The following is an 8,702-nucleotide window of genomic DNA, read 5'->3' as shown; positions in this document are numbered from 1 at the left end:
TTGTATGTACGAGAGATAGTCCGACTGCATGGCGTACCATTGAGTATTGTATCTGATCGGGATCCCAGATTTACTTCACGGTTTTGGGGCAGTTTTCAGGATGTTCTAGGAACGAAACTGAACTTCGATACAGCTTTTCATCCTCAGACTGATGGGCAGAGTGAGCGTACCATTCAGATTTTGGAGGATATGCTTCGGACTTGTGTGGTAGACTTCCGAGGAGATTGGGAGACTCATATTCCTCTGGTGGAGTTTGTGTATAATAATAGCTACCAGAGCAGTATACAGATGGCACCATATGAGGCATTATATGGGAGACCTTGTAGATCACCATTATGCTGGTCAGAGGTTGGTGACAGACCATTATTGGGTCCAGATATGATGCAGCAGACTACTGAGGTAGTGACAGTGATCCGGCGGCGACTTCTGACAGCTCAGTCACGTCAGAAGAGTTACGCAGATAGGAGACGTAGACCTCTAGAGTTTCAGGTGGGGGATCACGTGTTTCTGAGGGTTAGTCCGAAGCGAGGGGTCCAAAGATTTGGGAGAGCGGGGAAGTTAGCTCCGAGGTTTATAGGACCATTTGAGATTTTGGAGCGAGTGGGGACAGTAGCTTATCGATTAGCTTTACCCCCATAGTTGTCAGGGGTACATGGTGTGTTTCATGTGTCTATGTTACGGAGATATCATAGGGACCCTTCTCATATATTGGATTGGTCTACCTTGGAGATTGGTGAGGACGTTACTTTTGAGACACCTCCTATTAGGATTGCGGATAGACAGGAGAGGCAGCTACGATCGAAGACCATACCCTTAGTCAAGGTGATATGGCAGCACTATGGTGCTGAGGAGGCGACCTGGGAGTTGGAGTCTGACATGCGAGCTAGATTTCCGGAGTTATTCACTACCTAGGTACGATTTTAATTTCGGGGACGAAATTATTTTCTTAAGGGGGGAAGGATGTAATATCCTGACCCGATTATACACTATTTATGGTATTTTGACACGTTGATCGAGGTGGAGTGAACCTCGGTAATCGTGAATCGGGATTAGGGAGAATAAAAATTAAATCAAGAAAAAACTATGAAAATATTTTTAATAAATGGGGGATTTAAAGAGAAAATTATTGGCGCAAGAATTACTCGAATCGGATGTAAATTGGATTTATTATAAATTTTTGAAGTTAAATTGAACATTTTAGTTAGGGGTGTTTTTGAAAGATGGGTGTTTTTGAAAGTAAAATATTGTATAAAAGAAAAATTAAAGAAAATAAAAAAATTTCAAAAATACCCTCTTCTCTCACGATTTTCTCTCTCTCTCTCTCTCCTCTTTCTCTCTCTAAAACGGGTTCAACTGTGATTTCATGATTCCGGCGACGGTGACGGTCAAGGCTGGTATCAAAAGAAGCGTACGGACGAGACGAGTGTAACCCAACTTGAATCACGTCGATCGGAGCTCCGGTTTGGGAGAAATCTGAGATTGAAGTTCCGGCCACCGTGAACTTTATTTGGTCGATCCGGCCGATTCCGGCGACGGTTTGGCTTGATTCAGGTACCTATGAGTTCATTTCATCGAGCTCTTCAATTTGATATAAGATTTGGCAGGTTTGGGTGGTCGGATCGCCGGCGGTGACGTTGAATGGGTTACGACCGAGTTGACCGAGTCAGGCCGAGTTGACTCGGTTGACTGAAGTGTTGACCGGTTCAACCCAGTTTGACCCGATTTAACCTGGTTTGACCCATTTGACCCGGTTCACCCGGTTTGACCCGATTTTGACCCATTTGACCCGGTTTGCCCGTTGACCATAGTTGACCGAACGTATTTTAACTGTATTTTCGTATAATGTGTTTTTCGATGTAGACGGTGATCCCGGTTGAGATTTGAAGCAGGTTGACTTTCAGAGTTAGGGGTTTATTGGGGACGTGTGCGGGGTATTCGGTTTCTGATTTTCAGGTAGTGGTTTTCTATGTATCTTGCGTGTGATTCTAGGGTTCCGGTTTCACGGACTCTTACTATATTGTGGTTCTGTCGATTTCCGGGGGTGAAAATACGACCTGTTTGTATAATTTATACGTATTCTATGTTAATTATCATTATTGGTACGTCTTTGGGAGTGGGGTGATTGGAGGTGGTTGAGGTACACTGTGGGGCCCATATAGGAGCCCAATATATTGGATTATGATGGATTATACAATAAACGGGGTACGTACCTATAGACCGTCTGTGGTGAGGTGCATCACAGGGGACGCTTTCTGGTGTAGGCTATGCTATCGGGATATCCGATCCTCATCTAGTTTCGGTGTGGACCTGGACTGGGAGACACCCTACGGGGATTAGGGTGGGTCCAGGGGTGGATTATTGATTATGGATTACCGGAGATTAGTGTTTGTGGTTACGGTGCTGTATAGCCTTATCGGCTACCATGTTACTTGGTTGAATTGCCAATGATTGTATATTTATTGTGCTGCATATTATGCGTCATATCCCTGGATTTCTTATTTTTTTTGATATCAGTGTTCCCTTTCTATGCCCTACTGAGCTTCTTGGCTCACCCCTCTTCTTGTTTCCCTTTCAGGTGAGTTGGATTTAGGTGATGCTGGTCAGCGGCGGGACGCATGAGCTGGTGTGTAGCCTCGAGCTGTTTCTTTAGCAAGTTTTGAGGATTTGGGGTTTTGTATTTGTATATATGTTACTTATTTGCTCAGTCTGATCTCGGGTAGATAAGTCTTCTTATTTCCGCTATTGTATAGATACTCCGACGTTTTCGATAGGTGTATATATGTGCTATTCTGGAGAGACTATGCTCATGTTATATTTCAGGAGTTGTTACTAATTTATATATTTTATATATTGATTTAGGTATATTGGATTAAGGGTTGGTTCGGGGGATGGGGTCCCCTGCCGGTCACGTTCTTATGGGTTTAGGTACACTTCGGTTTACCTTAGGAGAGAGGGGCGTGACATTACACTAAGTCAAATGAATAAAACTGAATGAATTTTAGTCGGTGTAAGACTTGCCCTTTGGGTCCTTATTCGAGCCGAATGAAATCGGGTACTAGACCAAACCTTTTTGTTGAATAAAAATTCAGGATAATGAAATTTTATTATTGGGCCAGGAGCCAAGATAATTTAAGTAGGTTATGGCCGAAATAATTAACTGGGTCAAAAACCAAGTTATGATCAAATGTCATGTTTGGGACAAGCGCAAACTGCCATGTTTCTCAAGCAGTCGCCATTGGACAATGGATCAATAGCAAAATGTGTCGATTCCCGTCATTAGGGTTAATTATCTCAATTGACGTAGTTTGTCCATTTAGGCCAAATATTTGTAAGATTACACGGACAATCAAGCCACTGGCTTGGCTATCGTTTGGGTTAGACTCAATCACCACCTTTCCCCCACGTCATTACTTCTATATTAGAACCACATAGTCACTGACTTGGCTATCATGTCGGTTAGAGAGAGAGTATAGAGAAGCTCACAGCACCCACGTTCCTTATGACTCCAACAATGATTGTAGTGATGCTGGATTGCTCTATGGTACCGGCTTTCCATTACAACGTTCCGCCTCATTTTTTCTCTTTTGAGGCAGTGTTTCCATGTTGCTCCATAATTTCAAAAATCTCCTTGTCATCTTCGAGTGCTTTTGGGATAGTCAAATCGAGCGACTGCTATCAGAGATTGAGAAAACTATTGTTTCGTGAGAGAGAACAGTAAGATGATTTGCACGTTGTTTTTTAGGTTTTACAAAATTCGAATTTAGCCCCTCAATATTTCAGATTGGATCTTAGATTTAATTGTACCATGAAAAATCGAGATCTCACATAACTAGTAAGTAGAGGTGGGTTGTTACATTTAATATCAAAGTCGAGGCCATAGTACTCATTGTGTGGGATTCGTGAGGACGTGAGCCTTAGTGAGGGGACAAGGGCGAGACTCTAGATCTCAATTCACACAGAGAGAAGGAAAGTAAATAATATAATATCTGAAATTTTGAGACTAATAACAATTAGTTTTTCTAATTTCAAGATAGTATGAGATGGTATTGGGCCTGAGGGGACAAAGTCATGCTGGCCCTATAAGCTGGCCCTACCGGACAAAGCGTTACTAATGTGAGAAGACAAGCTATTTATATTATCTATATACTCACATGCGTGTTAATATTATAATTTTACTTCTTTTTAATGTAATTAAAGTGAATAAGGTATATTAATATTCATATATGAAAAAGCTAATTATAGATTGATATGAAAAGAATAAACATTTTATTCATAAAAGATTTCTAATAACAATAATACATTAATGTATGACATGATTGATAGAGTAAATCTTCCATCAAAATCGAAAATATACTCATTTTGTTATTATATATAAATATATACACAGACGTACATATAGCATGGAGATTTGAAAAAAATCTAAAGGTTTGACATTTTATATATGCATATATATATATATATATAGCCAAATTAGGTCTATAAAGTCAAATTTTTTATCACTAATAAGGTAACTAATTTATTGATTTTATCAATTTTATAGAGTGAAAATATGTTTCTGAAGTCAAATTTTATCTCACATAATAAGGTAAGTAGTTAAATGTAATTTGTTCATTTGATTGATATATCTGTGCATGTATTTCACCCAATAAAGTAAGTATCTAAAATTATTTTATTATTTTGTCTCATATAGATGTATGTGCCTCGTATATATAGAGCAAAACAAACTCCTTTCAAATTACATACTTGAAAGCATAAAGTGATTAGAAAAAATTGAAGATATGACCAAATTCACTGCTACCATATTTGTTCTCCTCATTTTGTTGGTTGCACTTGGTATGTGAGATAACTTTTTTTTAATATATAGTGAATTACATGATCTAATAAATCTTTAAAATAATTTAGCTTGTTAAATTTTTATTGATAATTACTATTTTTTTCCTACCATCAATCACTATATGTGTAAATTATTTTTCTAACTTTGCAATACGCATTGATAAATTTTGCAGACGAAAAGATAATATCCGCAACAAAAGAAAAATATGCAATTTGGCCGTACGACGACAACGACACTTGCGACAAAAATTGTGAAATTGATTGTAAGCAAAAATACAAAGGCGAAGGGTCTTGTGAAATCGCCCTAAAGCCATTTGTTGAGTGCTTATGCTTCTATAAAGTTTGATATTGGAAAAAATTACATAAACATGCTACACACATGCATGTAAGTTTATATGCTTCGAATAAATCAATAAAAAAACTTGGTTTGTGGAAATATATATGTCACATATAACTGAAATATTTATATTCGAGTTTTTTGTTTTATTTATTACATTTCTTATCCTCTCACCCTTTCATGCTAAACATGTTTCCTCGTGATTGATGTCATTACGCTTTTCAACTAAATAGGTCGTGTAGTTAAATTAATGATATGCTTGATTTGTGAAAAAAAATCTTGACAAAGTATTTTTAGACTCTCAATAAAATTGTTTTCACACTGCTTTAAACTCTTTAATAACATCATCAATACGTAACATCAAAATCTACTAGACAAACAACCAAGCATATGCTACTTTGGTGGGTCTTTGCTAATTTGTACTAGTATTGATTCGTACAATTGTGAGTATAAATTGAGTTTGGAATTCGTATAATATTAATGGTTCAAAATCTTACATCAATGCGGATGTTTAATCAAGTTCATAGCAACACCACTCCATGTCCAAACAATACTAAAGGGTGTTGGAAGAAGAATTATTGGAGTGTAGGCTAGGAGGTTTGTCTTTTGGTGGGTCTTTGAATGAGTCTTGTGGTAAATCTTCTATTTAATAAAATTATCATTTTCACTCATTCATGTTCCTATCCCAACCTATCTACATGATATGTTATGTCATCAATATTACACTAAGTCAAATGAATAAAACTGAATGAATTTTAGTCGGTGTAAGACTTGCCCTTTGGGTCCTTATTCGAGCCGAATGAAATCGGGTTCTAGACCACACCTTTTTGTTGAATAAAAAATCAGGATAATGAAATTTTATTATTGGGCCAAGAGCCAAGATAACTTAAGTAGGTTATGGCCGAAATAATTAACTGGGTCAAAAACCAAATTATGATCAAATGTCATGTTTGGGACAAGCGCAAACTCCAATGTTTCTCACGCAGTCGTCATTGGACAATGGATCAATGGCAAAATGTGTCGATTCCCGTCATTAGGGTGAATTATCTCAATTGACGTAGTTTGTCCATTTAGGCCAAATATTTGTAAGATTACACGGACAATCAAGCCACTGGCTTGGCTATCGTTTGGGTTAGACTCAATCACCACCTTTCCCCCACGTCGTTACTTCTATATTAGAACCACATAGCTATTGACTTGGCTATCATGTCGGTTAGAGAGAGAGTATAGAGAAGCTCACAACACCCATGTTCCTTATGACTCCAACAATGATTGTAGTGATGTTGGATTGCTCTATGATACTGGCTTTCCATTACAACGTTCCGCCTCATTTTTTCTCTTTTGAGACAGTGTTTCCATGTTGCTCCATAATTTCAACAATCTCCTTGTCATCTTCGGGTGCTTTTGGGATAGTCAAATCGAGCGACTGCTATCAGAGATTGAGAAAATTATTGTTTTGTGAGAGAGAATAGTAAGATTATTTGCACGTTGGTTTTTAGGTTTTACAAAATTCGAATTTTGCCCCTCAATATTTCAGATTGGATCTTAGATTTAATTGTACCATGAAAAATCGAGATCTCACATAACTAGTAAGGAGAGGTGGGTTGTTACATTTAATATCAAAGTCGAGGCCATAGTACTCATTGTGTGGGAATCGTGAGGACGTGAGCCTTAGTGAGGGGACAAGGGCGAGACTCTAAATCTCAATTCACACAGAGAGAAGGAAAGTAAATAATATAATATTTGGAATTTCGAGACTAATAACAATTAGTTTTTCTAATTTCAAGATAGTATGAGATGGTATTGGGCCTGAGGGGACAAAGTCATGTGGGCCCTATAAGCTGGTCCTAGCCGACAAAGCGTTACTAATGTGAGAAGACAAACTATTTATATTATCTATATACTCACATGCGTGTTAATATTATAATTTTACTTCTTTTTAATGTAATTAAAATGAATAAGGTATATTAATATTCATATATGAAAAGGCTAATTATAGATTGATATGAAAAAAATAAACATTTTATTTATAAAAGATTTCTAATATCAATAATACATTAATGTATGATATGATTGATAGAGTAAATCTTCCATCAAAATCGAAAATATACTCATTTTGTTATTATATATAAATATATACACAGACGTACAAATAGCATGGAGATTTGAAAAAAATCTAAAGGTTTGACATTTTATATATGCATATATATATATATATATATATAGCCAAATTAGGTCTATAAGGTCAAATTTTTTATCACTAATAAGGTAACTAATTTATTGATTTTACCAATTTTATAGAGTCAAAATATGTTTCTGAAGTCAAATTTTATCTCACATAATAAGGTAAGTAGTTAAATGTAATTTGTTAATTTGATTGATATATCTGTGAATGTATTTCACCCAATAAAGTAAGTATCTAAAATTATTTTATTATTTTGTCTCATATAGATGTATGTGCCTCTTATATATAGAGCAAAACAAACTTTTTTCAAATTACATACTTGAAAGCATAAAGTGATTAGAAAAAATTGAAGATATGACCAAATTCACTGCTACCATAGTTGTTCTCCTCATTTTGTTGGTTGCACTTGGTATGTGAGATAACTTTTTTTTAATATATAGTGAATTACATGATCTAATAAATCTTTAAAATAATTTAGCTTGTTAAATTTTTATTGATAATTACTATTTTTTTCCTACCATCAATCACTATATGTGTAAATTATTTTTCTAACTTTGCAATACGCATTGATAAATTTTGCAGACGAAAAGATAATATCCGCAACAAAAGAAAAATATGCAATTTGGCCGTACGACGACAACGACACTTGCGACAAAAATTGTGAAATTGATTGTAAGCAAAAATACAAAGGCGAAGGGTCTTGTGAAATCGCCCTAAAGCCATTTGTTGAGTGCTTATGCTTCTATAAAGTTTGATATTGGAAAATATTACATAAACATGCTACACACATGCATGTAAGTTTATATGCTTCGAATAAATCAATAAAAAAACTTGGTTTGTGGAAATATATATGTTACATATGACTGAAATATTTATATTCGAGTTTTTTGTTTTATTTATTACATTTCTTATCCTCTCACCCTTTCATGCTAAACATGTTTCGTCGTGATTGATGTCATTACGCTTTTCAACTAAATAGGTCGTGTAGTTAAATTAATGATATGCTTGATTTGTGAAAAAAAATCTTGACAAACTATTTTTAGACTCTCAATAAAATTGTTTTCACACTGCTTTAAACTCTTTAATAACATCATAAAGACGTAACATCAAAATCTACTAGACAAACAACCAAGCATATGCTACTTTGGTGGGTCTTTGCTAATTTGTACTAGTATTGATTCGTACAATTGTGAGTATAAATTGAGTTTGGAATTTGTATAATATTAATGGTTCAAAATCTTACATCAATACGGATGTTTAATCAGGTTCATAGCAACACCACTCCATGTCCAAACAATACTAAAGGGTGTTGGAAGAAGAATTATTGGAGTGTAGGCTAGGAGGTTT

Source organism: Tripterygium wilfordii, chromosome 11 (genome assembly GCF_013401445.1).
Source record: "Tripterygium wilfordii isolate XIE 37 chromosome 11, ASM1340144v1, whole genome shotgun sequence".
Classification (NCBI taxonomy): Eukaryota; Viridiplantae; Streptophyta; class Magnoliopsida; order Celastrales; family Celastraceae; genus Tripterygium; species Tripterygium wilfordii.
Note: the sequence above shows the minus strand (reverse complement) of the source record.